Source organism: Phaenicophaeus curvirostris, chromosome 6 (assembly GCF_032191515.1).
Source record: "Phaenicophaeus curvirostris isolate KB17595 chromosome 6, BPBGC_Pcur_1.0, whole genome shotgun sequence".
NCBI lineage: Eukaryota > Metazoa > Chordata > Aves > Cuculiformes > Cuculidae > Phaenicophaeus > Phaenicophaeus curvirostris.
Genome location: NC_091397.1, coordinates 3939122 through 3956939, shown reverse-complemented (window position 1 = coordinate 3956939; position 17818 = coordinate 3939122). Strand labels below are relative to the sequence as shown.

Here is a 17818-nt window from a genome sequence, read left to right as displayed (position 1 = left end):
AAGGGGGGATTTTTTAAAAAAAATATGTATTTAGCGATGGCAAATTCCTTCACGGCCAGGAGCTGGCCCATCCCCTGAGCAAAAGCAGCTTGGACATGACCGGCAGGCGAGGGAGGAGGAATTTGGATTCCCTCCGGAGGCACCGACCCCTCCTCCGCCCGGTGCGAACGAGGTGGGGGGAGCCCGACTCCGGCCGCTCATTCCCACCCCCGGCAGCCCGAGCCGGACAGGTTTTGCTAGGAAAAGGGGTCAGTGTTCCCCCTCTCGGCTGGATCCCACCCCACCGGTCCCCACCCCGGGATGCAGCATCTCCAGCACCGGGACGGATCCTTGCGGCAATGGTAAGTCCTTTCCTCCGACCGGGGGAGCATCGCTCCGGTTCAGGGTTGGAACGGCAAAAACGAACCGCTGACATTGATTTACCGGCTCTTCCATCTCTTCCCCAGGTCCTGGGAATACTTCTTTTGGGGGCGGGGGGGTTGAAATTGCATGCAGGCTTTCTGCTTTCAGCCTCAGAACTGCAGGCTCTAAGGATGCGCCTGCGAGAGGGATTTGGTTCTTTTCAAACAAATACTTCTCCCTTTGCGGATGGTGACAGGTTAATGTAGTCGGTATGGGAATCACGTCTGTTTTTAACACAACATGGCTGGTAAATAAAGCCTGATTGCTAATAGTCTTGGTGCTGCTGTCGGCGTTTCCGAGCCCAAGGTTCCCTTTGCAGTTCTGCATCTTCACCTGCCGCAGAAACTCTGATTCACCCTTCAAGCAGTGCACCAGGACCTCTCTATTTTTACTGTAGTAAAAATTGCTGTTAATGTGCCTTTGACCTCTGCTTGCATGACTCTGTCACTTCTCCTTATCAGTATTTGAACAGCTGGTTTTAAGAACACAATCTATATGCAAAGCACATCTTAAGTCAGAGGGACAGCATGCAGGACAGACTCCTTAATGCTATGCTGTAAATTTAACATGAATAGTTCAGGTATGTATTGGAATCTGAAGAGTTTACAGACAGGGAGAAAGAGATAATGCAGCATGCAATTCAGGAGTGGAAAATGAATGTTAAAATAGAGAGAGATTTGTTTAGTGACACATCTGTGTTTATGATTAGACGACCATCCCACTTACATAGAAGCAGGTCTGGAAGAACTCCTTGGAAGTCAGTGGCTTTCTTCTACATCTAATCTGCTGGTAAACAGAATCAGGTTTTTAGGCTGAAGAATATATTAGACTAGGGCTGGAGGTAATTGTAATAATAATAAAAAATATTAGCCAAATGAATAAGGCAGCAAAGTGACCTGATTCTTTCTTAGGATATTATGGATTACCATCTGTCTTGCGTATGTTAATTAGAGTGCAAGTGTTGGACTGATATGGCAATACACAATGTCACTGAAGTAGCTCTTGAGTTGCTTTTTTTCTCTTTTAAAATCTGTTGGAGTTGACAAAAACAAATGGATTTTCATTTGATGTTATTTGGGTACACAGCCACCTCACTTCCCCATTCAGCCTGTGAAATTCTGGACAGGTACAGTGGGGAAATGTTTCCATGGCTAGCACATGCTAATCAAAGAGAATGTGTGATTACCTAAGGTTACTTGTCGATGATAGCACGAAGGCAAACTCCTTAAAGTGGTGTTGGTACAGCTACAGGGAAAGAACACATTGTACAAGCATCCGTACTTGGCTAATGCAAAATACACTGGAGCTGTCTTGAAAGAAGTTGTCTTAAAGGACGGGTAAGGCAACGCTGTTCTGATATGATGAATAATTAAGGATTGCTATTCAGTGCAATAACAGGAGTTGGATTAAGGTTAATGTCTCTGTATCTCGGTTACAGTTCTGGGTTATAGTCTTTTACCTTTTTTTTCCCCTGTTTCTGTTTGCTGAAGGCTACGGTTGCTGCTTTGTCATTCATTCAGGACAGCTACAATTGATCTGTTATTGTACTAGCAATCTACCTTGGACATCGCAGAGGGGAAAGCTTCTGCTGTTTTATTTTCTCCAGTCGAAAGCATGTGGGCAGTGATTGGAAGGGTATCCATTGGCACTGAATAGACTTGAAGGTCATGGGGGGCTTTATGCTTTTGATAAATACACATATCTGTCTTTAAACAGGGAACTAGCTCTGTGATGTCTCTTTAGCTTTAGCATTTCATCATTTGTCGGGGTCCCTGCAGGAAAACAGGAGGGCTCCTAGTTCCCTGTAGATTTAAGATGTCTGCTGTTTGCATGGCGATGCCACAGCCGCATGTGGGTCTCTGGATCTGCTGTTGTTGGTATATAGGTAAAGCTCAAAAACATGAAGGCAGAAGCTTTGTTGCGGGATGCTACCAAGGAGAGAAAAACAGAGATTTCTGAGACTGTAGGCTGTAATGTTGATCACGTTCAGACCTTTGTTCATCTTACATCTCTTTTCATTTGGCTGACTGAGCCAGCATCCTGGAAATATTTTTTTCTGGGGTTGAGTTCCATATGCGCCTACGCCTTTGCTAAGTTGAGACCCATGTCCCCAAGCTGATTCATTTCAATGCACCAGATTTTGTTTTCCTTTCCTTCCTTCTGAGCACACTTAGTACCAACAGTCTAATTCCTAAATTAGCTCAGATTATCTTTTAATGAAACCAGAATATTTGAGTTGGGAAGCAGTGAGAGAAATTAAACTCAGGATAGGATCATTCTGTAACTCATATCTGGCGGAAAGACCTGCAGAATTATCAGGTGTTACAGCTAGTCCTGATTTACCAGAGGGGTTATTTATTCATCGCAGTTCTCAGGAAAGGTAAAGTGATATCACGTTATAGAAGTCAGTGGAGATACTGAATTTTATTTCACTCCACTACTTTGCCCAGAGAGTGCAGCCTCTACCTTTAAGTCAGCAAACTGTATTTTTGTGTTGTCTCGTGTTCCTTTGTTTTTATTCCCTGTTCTCCTTTCACATCTTGCCATCCCATATAATCTATGAAGGCAGCAGGGGCGGCATTTCATACACACTGATGTCAACAGGATTTTGGAGTGACTTTTCTACACACCATTGCAGAAATGGTACAACTCCACTGAAAGGGATGTAAATGCACCAGTGAGGACCTTCTTTTTTTTTTTTTTCCTATACAGAACTTTAAAGTCATCTTTGTCAAAAGTGTATCAAGGATAGCTGTAACACTACTCTGTTTCAGAGCACTCCTGCTACTGCATATATAGAGCAACCTTTGATACTTTCCCTGTTCCCTTGGTGCTGAACTTGTTCAGTTCTTGAGAAACATTTTGCATACAGAAAGGAATTTGATAGTTTTCCACAGCACTAACAAGTACTAGAATCCATGTGTCTGTGGTGGCTGTTAAAATGTTATATGGTTTAAAATTGAGTGGGTAAAAATGTATGGGAAAAAAGATAGACTTTTGCAGAATGCTTCACGGTAGAATATTCAATCCTGATCCCAATGCTTTGCTTGTGATGTATTCTCTGACCAACTTTTCCTCTCTCAATTTATTGATCTATCTTCTTAGGCTTGAACTTTTATCTCCACAGGACATACTAGGAACTCATGTAAAACAAGCCAGATTTTTTCAAGACTTGTTTATGTAATTCACTGCAGTTCATTGATTGTATCTCCATGCAAGCTGATAGGCTGACTGTAGTATAACCAGATGAATAATTTCTGAGTAGAACTTCTTAGGAGACACTAAATCATTCCATCTCCTGAAGAAAAGGTACAAGCATCGTCACACAGAGAATTTAAAGATGACATGGCTGTTGTGCAGAGGAATATTCCCTTGGAGAGCTTCCTGTAGAAATATATAGGGATGCAGTTGCAGGGACTCTTTTTTGCTGCTATGATTCCACGCTGCTGTTGAATCCAAATTCTCCTAAGTCCCATGAAATGAGCTGATTTACATTTGACATTAGAGTTTATCTGCCCTAGAGACAGTCTCATTCCTGTTCATTTAGGTGTCACGTTTTACATTTGGACTATGTTCTGAAACTGCTCTGAACTATTTATTTAACTGATTCCTCAAAAAAAAAAAAAGTTTCAAAATGTGTGATAACCTCTGCTTAATAGCACTGTGTAAAGAACCCAAATCAAACCAAAAAAAAGAACCCCAAAAATTAACTCAATAATTCTATTTTCTGTTAGTGTAAATCATAATTCACTGTAACACTGACGGAAAAGGGGACAAATATCTATATGGTCTAACTCTTCTTAATATAATTATGGCAATAGCAATAATAATACTTTCATTTATAACATACTGGGTATATTGAAGTCTAAGAGCTTTTTACTGAACATAGAACACTCAACTTCTCTCAGGTATGTTTGCAGGTTTGCCTGCCCAATGTTGAGGCATTTCACAAAAAGCCTCAATCACAGTGGCTTTTGAACTCCATTAGAGACGACTGGGTCACAATTGCTCTGGAGCTGCAAATGGAAGGATAATTATAGTTCGTTATCTATGATTTGTTGGGCCTGCTAAATGGAGCTGAGGGTTAGGGCAGGAAAAGCCCTTTTAATCTGCATGGTGGGTTAATAGCCAAGATTTTTTATTTTTTATTCTTTAGTTCCCCAGAATGAGGCAAGTTTTGCTACTTTCTTTTCCCGTGAGGGACAGTGTATTCTTCTATCTGATTGGGTGGAGATTCTTAAGGAAAAATGCCTCATTGAAAGGAAAAATGACAGAATCAAGTTCTTTTGCAAGGAGTAGATGTATCATTAGGTCCACAGGAGTTATGAATTTCCTCATTTTTAAGGTGAAACTTGGCCTCAGATCACCCCCTGGCAAAACTATCATTCATTATGTGGAGGAAGGTTTTCTCACTCAGAAGTGTTTGTAAGCTTGGGTGATATTCATCTACTCTCACTTATTCATCTGAAAACTAGATGGTCACATCCAAGGTAATCAACCCAATTCATTGTACTATACTCTGAGAGGGTGGTTCATCTCATGCTGAAGTGGGTCAGATAAATCACTTTTTGGAGGTTCTTGCAACAGCTGGTTCAGAGAAACACACCCAGAATGAATGAGATGAATCCTTCAGTGGTATCTCAGATATATCCCCATTGAAGAGCAAGTCCTCTCTTGCTCCATCTTTTCTTAGGGGAAAGACTGGTAATTTTTTGCTAGCTCATAGCAATAAAAATTTGTGATAGAGTTTTTTGAAAAGCCCTAAACCTGGTGTGGTGGCCTCCACATCTTCCTCACCTGCATCTTCCCTTTATTCAACCAATGGCAGACTCAACCTATCCCTTGCACAGAGAATTCATGCCACATGTCCCAGGCAACATCCTGAACATCCTGTCCAACTGCTTCTTTTTTTTTTTTTTTTCCTTCTAATTAATCATTGATTATTTAGAATCTCAGAGGCTTCCTCAGTGTATCAATACTTTCTGTCTTCAGAGCAGTTCGAGTTAGTAAAAGGGATTTGCCAACTGAAGCTGGTATGTAGTTTTATGAACAGGTGGGAATATATCAACACAGGGACACATCTAGGACAACTACATGATTTTCTGCAGGCAGATGCAAGCTTTTTCTGCCTGTTCTCTGAGCCAGCCAGAAGCTGTGCAATGTTCCAAGCCTCATCTAACATAAACTCCTTGTGAATAGCTACGCTCTAATTTCAAGAAGATGGAGACGAATGCTGACCAGATCTCATTAGCTTAGGGTTGGCACCTTGTGCAATACATTTTGACCAGCTTGGAGCACTTGACATGCTTAGAATTAGGTGACCTAAAAGCCAGCCTTTTGCCATAAATCAGTAGCTCAATGCTTCCTTATTACAATGCATCCACCCTTTGTCCTAAGCTAACAAAATCCCCCAGTCAGTTGATAAATGGATTTACCTAACTCCTTCTTATTTAACTATGCCCTTCAAAAATATTTACTGAAATCTGAACAATGAAAAAAAACCAAGCCAAACATGAACCTCTCAGAACACATTGATATGTAGACTGAAATTAAAGTTGTTGTAGTAAGAGATATGCTTCTTTGCTGCAGGAAGAAATTATATTTATTTGGAAAGGGTGTTTAAAATAGCTAAGACATCCTTAACTATTAATTCCTTTTCCTGGAATGGTATGACTTTATTAAACCGTAACATTTTTGTTTGCGTTCTTACTGCCACATTTTTGAATTAAGTTTATAAAAGCCAGTATGAGCTTGGGCTTAGTGCATTTCTAGGATGTTGGACATAAAACAGAACTTTCTCTTTTAGAGTTGGCCTAGAAACAAATTATATAAAGAAGCCAGCACAAGTGCATTATATAAAGGCCCAAGTTAAAGTCAGTAAAGTTACTCATTTCCTGTGTTTTAGAGAGCTGGATCTTTGGATCCCTTCCAGAAGTTTTGTTCTCTAACTTAAGATGCAGAGATGAGAGAGCATCAGAAATCTTGCAGATGCTTAAGCTCTTCACGACTAAGGCTGTGAATGTGTCACAGCTGTCACTGGAGCCTTGGATTCCACAATCCACAATCACTCATTTGAGTTCCATGAAGTCTGACAGCTTGGGTGGTGTTTTTGCGCTAGTGAATGGGTTAGTTAGTTGAGATGATTATGTACAGTGGGAAAACAGCTGGAACAAACTTCATTAGAGAATAGTTCTTGGTGACTGCAGAGAAGAGAGCAGCATGAAAAGGCATTATTAGCCATGTTGAAGCTGTTTCTCTGCAGCATTCAAGTCTCTGGACAATGCTCTATATTCTCTAGCTCTTTGTTCTCTTGACTTGATCTTTGTACTGACGTTGGATGGTCATGGATAAAGCATTCAGAGGCTACCAAAGCCTGAATGTTATTCAGAAGAGGAGAAGAGATGAATGTCACTGCCTTTTTGGTTTCTCCATCAAGTTATCTATGACAGATTTTCACCTCTGATATTCAACTCATTGCCTTTCATCTGTATGAAAGACTCGCAGGTCTCTTTTGCCAAGATAGTTTCAATCACATTGACCAGAAATGGGATTCAGCGTGCAGATTAAAAATAAAAAGATATCTATTTTTAATATCTATATTTAATATCTATTAAAAAGAGATATATATTTTGAAGTGTATCTATCTGCATCTAAGTATCTGCATCTAAGTATCTGAATCTAAGAGCATCTAAGCTCTTGTTACAGTCAATGGAGATTAAGGACACACATCAGTCACTTAAAAATAGGTGTTAAATGTCATCTGAGATTCCATGGGCTATCTAAAATCTATAAAGTATCTGTAGGTATGATGCTCATCTACTCTGCGCCTTTTACCTTCTGTATGAAGGCAGGTTAAATACCCTGGAGTATTGATGACACCAAACACCAGTGTTAAGGCTACTGATTCTGGCCCCAGGCCAACACCTGGTCAATACAGATAAATATACAAATCTCCTATAGAGTGAGCTCTGTAGGTCCTTAGCCTTAGTGGAAACACTCTTTGATATTGCTATCTTGGGATATCACATTTAAGACACTGGACCACAAAAGAATTATTACATTGCAGGTGTATCTATGTTGTTCCAAATCATTCTTAGAATTATTTTTCATGAGAGAACCTTAAGACTGCATTCACCTTTCTCCAGATTCAACTACCACAGCCAGCTCCTAGTCATCCTGTGACTAAATAATCTAGAAGGTGTTTTTCTGTCTTTACAATTTATGGCTGAAGTATTCACAGCCTATGCTTCATCTTTTGGTATGTTGCCTTGAGCAGCTCACTAGTCCATGCTGGCTCTGTCCTGTTACCTTAGCTGTTCTTCCTTCATCTGTTGTACATTATCATTGTCCTAATCTCAAGCAGATGAAAAGGTCAATCCATGGCAGTTGTGCCGGGGTCATACCTATGATCTTGCTTTACTTTTGTTTTGACAATCTGACTGAATATTTTCCCTGTATCCTGACATTTTTGGATGTCCAAGACATATCTCTGTTGCCTAGCTTTCCCTCCTCTGTTACTTCTAAGTACTTTGAATGTTCATGATGCATAACCTTCAGCCTGGGTTTTTTAAATTGTGACTCTTCCCAGCTTCCTTGAGATGTAGGTTCCGCAAAGTGTTTTGATTGTTAATGCCAAACGACTTTTCTGTCCAAGTTCCCTAGTTCTGTTGACTTTACCACCTGATTGTCCCAGTTTCTCTAAGCTCTCCTGTTTGGAATGTAGAACGTCAGCATCACACTTAACATTGATGAAGGTTTGTATTACTTTGCTTCCTTTTTTTCCTGGCATGTTCTCTATATCCAGAGAACATGGAGCTGGGTCCAAGGTGATTAAAGCAAATCATGACCTATTTAAAGCAAAATTATGCAAATGAACAAGCTTTACTATTATTCTGATAGGTCCAGCTTCTTCAAGCTTTTCTGGGGAACTGTGCATCAATTTGGAAAAACTCTAATATAGCTGTCCCAGAAAGAAAAAGTTGGGTTTATTTTTTACTTTTCAAGATCCATTTTATCTGTAGTTTCCTGATCTGGCAAAATAAGCCTTAAATCTTCCTAGCAGAAACAATAAAGGGTCCTCTAAACAAAGAGTCTTTTTTTTCATTCTGTTGTCCCGATTTTTCTTTTTTATTTCTGATAGTTCATTAAATTGGCCTCTTGCTTTCCTTCCTACTGTCTCTACTTAATTAGAACAACAAGGGTTGTTGCTCTGCTATTCCCAAACAGCTTCTGAGACAAACCTCAATAAAGAGATTATGCATATTTTGCAAGAATTTAATGTACATTGCTACTGCCTTATGCTGTACAATGGATATGACCCACTGTCAAATCTATTCCCAGCCACAAAAAGTTTGGTGCATGAAATGTCATAATAAGTATTGATACGAAAGCATCAATGTGATAGCTCAAACACGGTACTCACATCAGATAATTCATAGCACATGACTATTTTCTTAAGACATGAAAAGGAAGCTCGCCTGAACACTTAAATGCCATTCACTTCTTTGCTGACCGGAGAAACTCTTACCTGATATTCTTCTTAATGAACTGACAGACCATTCCATATTGCACGTTATATACTGAAATATTAAAATTTCAACATCCTGTCATTTAAATAAAAAGTTATCAGAATTTTCAGACTATCATATATAATTTTATGTAATTTCCCTTTTGGTTCTCTTATAAGTACTTGCCCTAAACATGCAAAGTTTTTGTGTTTGCACATTTCTGTGTGGGACTAAATGGTTGTTTTGTATATCGTGCCCTAATAGGCACTGGAGTACAAATTTAGATTATTTTGATCCCTGACTAGGTTTCTATAAGAAGTAATAAGACATCCTTTTTACCTCCATTTACTCTGTTGGAATATCAGGCAGTGAGTGCTATGGAAGAGCGAGATAAGCCAAACGATGATCTAAAAAAGTTAAATGAAATCTACACATTTCATCTAAACACATGGGTAAGAATATGTAGGCATCTCTAACTGCATGTCCAAGCTAATCCATATCACTTTCTTCAGCAGCATGTTCAAACTTGCATTTTATAAATCAGCTTTGAGAGCTTTAACCCAAAATGTTACAGTTTGTGATTCACGGGCTGGTTCCAACCTGCAAAATTTTTCTACAATGTCTGCATTTTCCTACATTTCCCCTGATGTTCCTCAGGGCTCATTGTTGAGTCCAGTTCTGTTTAATAACTTTTTCAGTTATCTGGACGAGGGGATAAAGTGCACACCCAGGAATTTTGCAGATGACCCCAAGCTGGGCAGGGGTGTTCATCTACTTGATAGAAGGAAGGCTCTACAGAGGGACCTGGACATGCTGGGTTGATGGATCGAGGTCAGTTGTATGAGATTCAACAAGACTGAGTGCCAGGTCCTGCAGCTGGGTTACAACCCCATGCAACACCACTGCCTTAGGGAAGGGCAGCTGGAAAGCTGTCCAGTGGAAAAGGGCCTGAGGATGTTAATTGATTGCCATCTGAATATGAGGCAGCAGTGTGCCCAAGTGGCCAAGAAAACCAATAGCATCCTGGCTTGTATCAGAAATGGTGTGGCCAGCAGGACTAGAGAAGTGATCATCCCTCTGTACTTGACACTGGTGAGGCCACATCTCGAATCCTGTATTCAGTTCTTGGCCTCTCACTACAAGAAAGACACTGAGGTGCTACAGTGTGTGCAAAGAAGGACAACGAAGCCAGTGAAAGGTCCGGAACACAAGTGAGGAGCAGCTGAGGGAACTGGGGCTGTTTAGCCTGGAGAAAAGGAGGCTAAGGAGAGATCTTATAGCTATCTACAATTACCTGAAAGGAGGTTGTAGCGAGGTGGGTGTTGGTCTCTTCTCCCAAGTAGCAAGGGAGAGGATGAAAGGAAATGGCCGCAAATTGCACCAGGGGTGATTTAGATTGTATATTAGGAAAAAATTCTTTACTGAAAGAGAGGTGAAATAAAGGAACAGGCTGCCCAGGAATGTGGTGGAGTCACCATCCCCGACAGTGTTTAAAAGACATCTAGATGTGGTACTAAGGGACATGGTTTAGTGGTGGCCTTGGCAGTACTAGGCTAAGGATTGGACTCTGATGATCTTAAAGGTCTTTTCCAACCTAAACAATTCTCTGATTCTATGCTGTGTCTTTGCCATGTCCAAAATTCATCACCTTTGTCAGCTGCTGCTGCTTCTGTGTGACTCTGAAAAATCATCAGCTTTAGTGCTTCAGTATTTACACCTAGACTGCAATAGGTAAATATCAGACCAGAGTTCATAAGCCTGTACTACAGAAAACAATGGTCATTTGTATCAGGAATGACAAAGATAAAGACAGTTGGCTGGACCTGTCTTGCTTTATTGTATCTCTGCAACTGCCTTCAACACGCAATAATCTGCATCTCTCCTGAAAATGCATCTTAAGACTTAGCTTCCTTGGCTGGTGGAGTAACTTGGATCAGAATGCTGACTGGTTGTCCTCCTGCCTTGACTTTCAGCACTTCTAAACATTGCATTAACCTTTGCAGCATTTTTTTCTCCTCCAAGATCAAGAAGGCTAAGAAAAATGACTGATGTAAGGGAACATGAAGAAAGAAAAAAAACTTAACATATTCTAAATTGAACTGGTAGTAGTGACATCATCTAAAATTGACCTTAGCCTTCAACAAAGAGATAGTCTCTTTCCAGTCCCCAATGAGCCATGCCTGTTCGGTACCCAGTGCCATGACTTCAGTCAATGTTATGATAAGATCCATGGATGGTAGCTTTATTTTTTTCACGGCTGGTTTTACAAAATGTTCCATATGATTCCACACCTTAGTCTTGATTGTCTGTATCAGTAGACTCTTGTCTTTAGTGATGCATGAATAATACAAAACAAGTGAAGTACAGTGTGACTTACACATTGCTCCAACTGTTGCTTTGAGTGTTCCCCTCTTAGCTTCCTGTGAGCAGTTTTGGAAAAGCTCTTATACTGTGTCTTGCAGTAAACTAAGGGAAGGAACCATTGTTATTAACATCAGTGACACTGAAATATTTGTCAAGTATGTTCTCCCTGCTTGTGCAACTTGGCCTCACCACAATACCATTGATTCAACGAGAGATGATCCTGATTTTTTAATACTCCTCTCATCAAATATTCTACTAACGTGCTTTCAAACTTTTAAAAATAAATAATTTAAATGAATCAGCCTGTATATTGAAAATGTTTGTTCATGTGGTGATTTCTTCAGCATGTTTCTCCAATAGTCATGAATTTCCATTGCAAAAGCACAGCACCCTGCACATGACACTCCTGCAGAGCGTACAGTCTAAATAAGTTTCTACAATATAACTATACCTGAAATATATCTAAGGAGCATAAGAATACCGGATTCAGTTCTTTTTTCCTGAAGCAGTTGTTTAAAATAAATCAGACAACTTGTGCCCCAAAATGTCCTTTTTTCCCCCACACTGTCTATTAAGATATTCTCGGATAATTTGGTTATTTACAAACATCTGCAAAGTATGTGTCTAAAGTTACTGGAAGAAAATCCACTTTGATGTGCATAAAGATACACAGAATATTTGAAGAAAAGCTAACAGTTGAGTACAATTTCTTTGAGGTTTCATATACCCTTGCCATCAAAATCCTCTCTTAACTCTCCACAGAGATTTACAAAACAAAGGCCTTCCATGTCAATTGTGAGACAGTGGGGTTAATAGATTTAAACTAAAAAACCACCACAATGCATTTCCTTCACAGCTTTATAGCATTCAAAAGTGAATTATTGCTCTTCTTCCAACAAACAATTTCTTGAAGTGTCACTGTCATTATCCTAAATAGGTAGTTAATAAGGAATGATCTGTGGAAAACTCACAGCCTCAGAGTTCTTATGTGGTCAGAGAAACACATCATCAAATAGTTATCAGTTGCTTAGGTTTTGCAATGTGTCCTTTTATTTTTATGATATACAATGGTAGAAATTTCTGCTGACTTTTAAAAATATAATAAAACTCCCTTGATGTGGAAGAAACTGCTTTCAGTAAGATCTGTTCAGCAATGGTGCATTTGCTTGACTCAGCACTGGCATGAATACCAATTAGACTGCAAATGGCTAGGAAAACAGATAATAATTTTCACTGCTGTAATGGGAAGAAAACAGAAATAATCTGCAGTAACCTGGGAGACTTTGATTTCCAGATGAGTTGCTCTCTGTGCAACATTTAATAAATAATATATTTAACAAATAAAAGCCAACACCACAATTACAAACAATGCTTGGGGAAAATCATGACCAGAGTCTGTTCTGGTAGGATGTTTGGATGGGGCCATTCTGATTTGTGGCAAAGCAGTTTTGCAAAATGAATAAAAGTGATGACATGTTACTCAACCTCAAGGCAAAGGAGGGGTCCCAGACTTGATGTATTTAGCAATGTAGCTCTAATATTGAGGTCATTTATTTTCCTTGTCCCTGTTATCACCATTGGTGGTGGTTGGCTACTCCACTTTATTATGCACTCTTGTATTCACAAATTAGTAGCTGACAAAACCCATCTCATACCAAGGTAAGTGACGAATTTAACATAAAAGCAAAGATTCCTGACTGGCTGGACAGATAGCTTTTTGCCTTGGTAGAATATTGCTCAGTGGTTATTGAATTGCTGCCATTGACAGATGGATTCACTGTGGTCCAGCTGTTTACTTGGACAGAACAGCTTTGCTTTTAGACCTTTTAAGCATTTTGGTCCAGAGGCCACAGAAAGATCCTGAGTTACAGAGAGATGGATTATGCTTTTACACAAGGGGAGGAAAACAGAAGACTAAAGACTGCAAAGAGCTAGAGACAAACCAGAAGTGAACTTGCTACAGGGAGATATTCTGGGTTTTGAATAACCATAACAGTACATAAGCCCGTGCGACATTGCCAAGGAACCTTAGGAAGTAGGGTCTGACATGGACACCTGTCACTTATTTACAAGAAATTTTCAGATCTCAAATACTCTAAAATGATTTTTTTATTAGTGGAGTTTTTTCACACATTCCATTTGGGCCATTGCATCTAAGTCTTGACTGAGTCCCCAGTGTTTAAAAAAAACAATCCTGTTCCTTAGTTACTGTTTGTTATCAGCCATGTCTTTCTTCAATGAATTTAGCCACTATTTGCTTCTTAGTCTGCAGCAGAACTGGAGATGGGATATCTGCATGCATACACACCCATTTGAGTGTATTTCAACAGAATATGCTGTTTATCAAGCTCTTTGGGAAACAAAGGACTCTGTAGAATGTAGAATACATTGACTATGCCAAGGCTGAGAAAATAAAGACCACCAGGGAAAAACTAGGTCCTCTGCAATTTGGTCACTGAATTATTTGCATGGGTTTGCAGACAGGTCAACCAAAATTCTTCTTTACAATACCTGGGCACAGTTCAGAAATTATAAAATTTCACACATAATTTCCAGTAAGCAGCTTGCAGATAACTACTCTGTTTGAAGGACTGAAGAGGTTAAACAACCTATACGTACCTTGTCGACCTTGACACAAAAAAAGCATACATCTAAATTATTATTGTAGGGGATGGGGGAGTTTAAGTATGGCTAAAAACAACACCACAAATGAACAGAGAAAAAAATTCTATCTTGTGCCTCCCACATTCCCTTGCTCCTGTGCTATTCTAAGTCTCTTGGCAGTGCTCTTGGACTGCAGAGGGGAATATCTTAAGGCAAAAATCCATTGGCTTAGCCTTGACTTTATGCTTTGATATCTCATGTTGCTGCAAATCTGGACTATGGCTTTTCTGGAGCATGAGAATTCAGTCTCCAGGTGAAGTAAGGGCTCAGCTGAGACAGAACAAGAGAGATTTCCCCTGGTGGGCAGACCTTATTCTTCAGAGAGTTGGGAAGCATTTGGAAGAGAGAGTTGGCTGCACATCAGAGAGTCTGAATAGTCAACTTGCAGATTCCTAGGGAGTTGTTTCCTTAGTGACAATAACAACAAGGACAATTTTAGAGTATATATTATAGAGTCTGGTTTTAGTGTTTTAGATATGTTCAGATGTCGAAGTGTACAACTTGCACTTCCTTGCAGAAAGGGTTTTGGGTTTGGTTTTTTTCTTGGTTGTTTTCCTTTTATTCCCTTCTGCTTTTGTAGCTCAAGCTCACACAAGCACATACAAATTCTTGTTTATAATAGGGATCTATCTGCCTTAATACTGTTGGCTTTTTAAATCCATGGACACCATGGGAACTAAAGGAACAGATCTTGCAGGATCCTTAATGTGTCTTGTAAATCATACCAAACCAGGAGGTTATCCTGCAGTGCAAGTGCTGTGGGCTGTGTAAGGCAGACAAACCTTAAAGCCTGCCCGACTCCAATGGGAAGGTATTCATCAATTCTCAAAATTAGGCTTGTAACAGGAAAGAGTAGCAAAAAATACCAGAAAAATGTGTTGAAGAAACAAATCTTGCCATAAGTCAGCAATCTCCATATTTGCCACTATACACAACAGATTTTATAATCAAATTATGGAACATGATTTGGGGAAAAAAAATAAACTAGATGCCAAATGGGATTTTCTAGCGATAAGATTAATTATTTAGTTTACTGTTTGCTGAAGAAACCCTGTAGGAGGAATGCTTACACTGCTTCCTAACAATTAAAGACCTTGCACACAATCAGAGGAGTTATTTTTTATTTCCAAGAAATCGAGGCTGACTGATGAAACTGGCACAAAAATGTGCAGTTTGGAAGCTGGGAGAGCTTTTAGAGATCACAAGATGCTAGTGAGACAGAAGTATAACAAGGAAAAAAAAATAAGGGACTCATAAGGTATGACAGAAGAAAGTCCTAACAAGTGAAACCCTAAAGATGATACTAAAAAGCAAACTCTATTATCATGTCTGAGTTAGGAGTGCAGTCGGAATAGGCTTCCTCTTTAACCAAAGAAGAGAGCTAGGCATCTGCAAAGAGTGACTGGAGTCAAAATATTATTAATGCAATGGAAGTGCCTGGGTCTTTTTTATTAACTGTAGGAAAAGTTTAATATATCTCTGTACATAATTTAAATTCTAATAATTAACTGGGGAGAACTTAAGCCCAGGTGAGCAGGAGTAGTACAGTCAGTCCACTAATACCTTTGTTCAAGGTATCATGTAATGATAAATAAAATGTGATGTCATGAAACTGGAAATATGTGCATTTACAAATTTATTTCTAATTTCTGCTTAATTCTGACACGATAAATCATGACTAAATTATGAATTGTTGTAAAGTAAACCAGAAGCCATCACATAATGTAGTCTAATATAGCAAAAGATATTTAAAATATTAATTAAAATATATGTCCACTTAAAGGTTTTCCTAAATACCTTCCCCATTATCAAAAAGAGTTTCCAAACTGCATGTTCTGAATCAGTTATCTTCAACCTTTCTATTAGGATAAAAGGTAAAAATATAAACGACAAAGGGAAGTATTACCTATTATTATTAAAATATAGGTTGTTTGCTTTTTTAACACTTTGACTTGAAACATTAATTTAAATGGAAAGCCTTTGTAACTAAGCAGCAAGGTTAATTAAACTCACAGTCCTGCTTTAGACTACTTGAGCTAATATCCACATTTCACATCAGAGGTTTGGAACCAAATTTCCTTCTCTCTAGTGTACTATTCCATGTTCTTATGCAACCACTTTTTTCAGTAACTCGCCATTATTAAGTGGTTCCAGCCTGGACTTGAATCTTTATCCTTTCATCAAAAAGCTGATCAAGATTGACTCAGCTCTGAAGCACATGGATGATACAATCTAGGATCGCAAACTGTGCACTGCATGTGTATTTTACATTAAACTGCTCAGTAGTATCTAAGAAAATGAAAATGATTTTTTTTTTTTAATATTAGCCACCCAGGCTTCCAGGTGAATGTAACAGAGCAGAATACTGAATTAGGAATTAAAAGATTTCCCAGGTTTAATCAGAGAAATACTACATGGGTTGCAAAATCATATGTTGGCTCTGTATTGAGGAAGGGGGAAGTGAAGGGGGTGAAAAAAGAACCACAATAAAAGTTTAAAAAATTAACCAACAATGTACTGGTTAAGGTGGATGAAAAGGATACACTGTTAAAATGACAGAATTTACAGCATATTTTCTTACTGGAAAATATTTCTTGTCACAAAAATTAGAATATATGCATTACTAAGACCTGTTTTTACTTGCTCTGTCAAGAATGACAGAATGAATCTATGAGTTAAAATTATGAGGCTCAAGAGTGTCAATAGTATGTACAAGCAAAAGGGAAAAAAAAGGCAGATGTGTCATAGGAAGACCTTGAGGTTTTGAGTTGTATAGCGTGAAGTCTATGCAATTTCTGTGAAGTCCAGTAGCTGTTTGAAGACACCACCACCGCCAGCCAGCTCCACCACCTTGTCACCACGTCTTGAATCTACCAGCTGACCTGCTCGCAAGAGCACTCCCTAACCTCACTGTATCACACTGACCTTGGTTAGCAAAGCCTTATTATTCAACCTAACCCATTTTATTTGGAGTAAATTAGGTTAGGCAATTCTCATTCGATTGGCTCAGCAGGCAGAGCAGAGGCAGTGAGGCATGGATTGGCATCTCGGTGCTGACTGGGAGTAATGTTCTATCCAGCATTGCTGCAGCTGGAGAGAGAGATGCCCACAGCCTAATGCAGGTCTCAAAAGCTGGCAGCTATTTGAAGAATTCCTATGGGATTTAAACACAATGGTGGGCATCTTTTTTCTACAGGGGGTCAGTAGAAGGAGAAAATTGATGTGATTTCTTGAAGAAATCTCAACTACCTTTAAGCTAACAGGAACAACTTCTATTAACTCGCTGGAAAGCATTTGAAAAGGAAAACATTGTGAAAGAATAATGAAGAGAATTTTATGCTATTCCCCATATTGGTGATCAGAGGAGATACAGCTGGTACTCAGAGCTAAATTAATCCTATGTGTATCTGTAATACGGAAGCTATCTAGACATGAAGTGCTGGATTGCCTCATTTATCAAGCAAGTCCCTCAGAGCAGAAGTTGCTTCTTATGTCTTCCAAAATGTGAGCCTTTCATTTGCTTTATGGCTCCTTTGATTTGCAAAATAGGAGAAGTAACCCTAGCACAAATATAAAATATACTTTCAAAACCAGTGTATATTTCTAACCTAAATAACCTTAAAAGGCTAAGATTTCCTTTATGTATGTGAGCAAATTGAAGGGGATTTGTTTGCTTTGGAGAACGGATTAAAAAGACAGAGTTAAAAAGAAAAACTACATTAATTTTCATTTTCGAGAGATGCTGAGCTGCATTAGAAGACAAGGAGAATGGTGGCCTTTTGGATTCGAGGTGGATGACTGACACTGAATAACATATTACTGTGCTTAGTGTTTATTTACCTACATATTTATGACCTGTAGGTCCTCATGTCATGGTTTAG

General features: G+C 39.1%; 1 protein-coding gene across 9 annotated transcripts in view; it reads left to right on the top strand.

Moving 5' to 3' along the window:
- The first annotated feature begins 297 nt into the window (after positions 1–297).
- Positions 298–17818, top strand: part of ADCYAP1R1 (ADCYAP receptor type I) — a 134188-nt gene continuing 116667 nt past the window's right edge. For 8 of the 9 annotated variants that reach the window (XM_069859217.1, XM_069859215.1, XM_069859219.1 and 5 more), the window contains exon 1: positions 298–341. The gene's annotated coding sequence lies outside the window, so the exon portion shown is untranslated. Of the gene's footprint in view, positions 342–1591; positions 1740–17818 lie in introns of those variants that run through there. The other variant, XM_069859216.1, reaches the window with a different exon arrangement.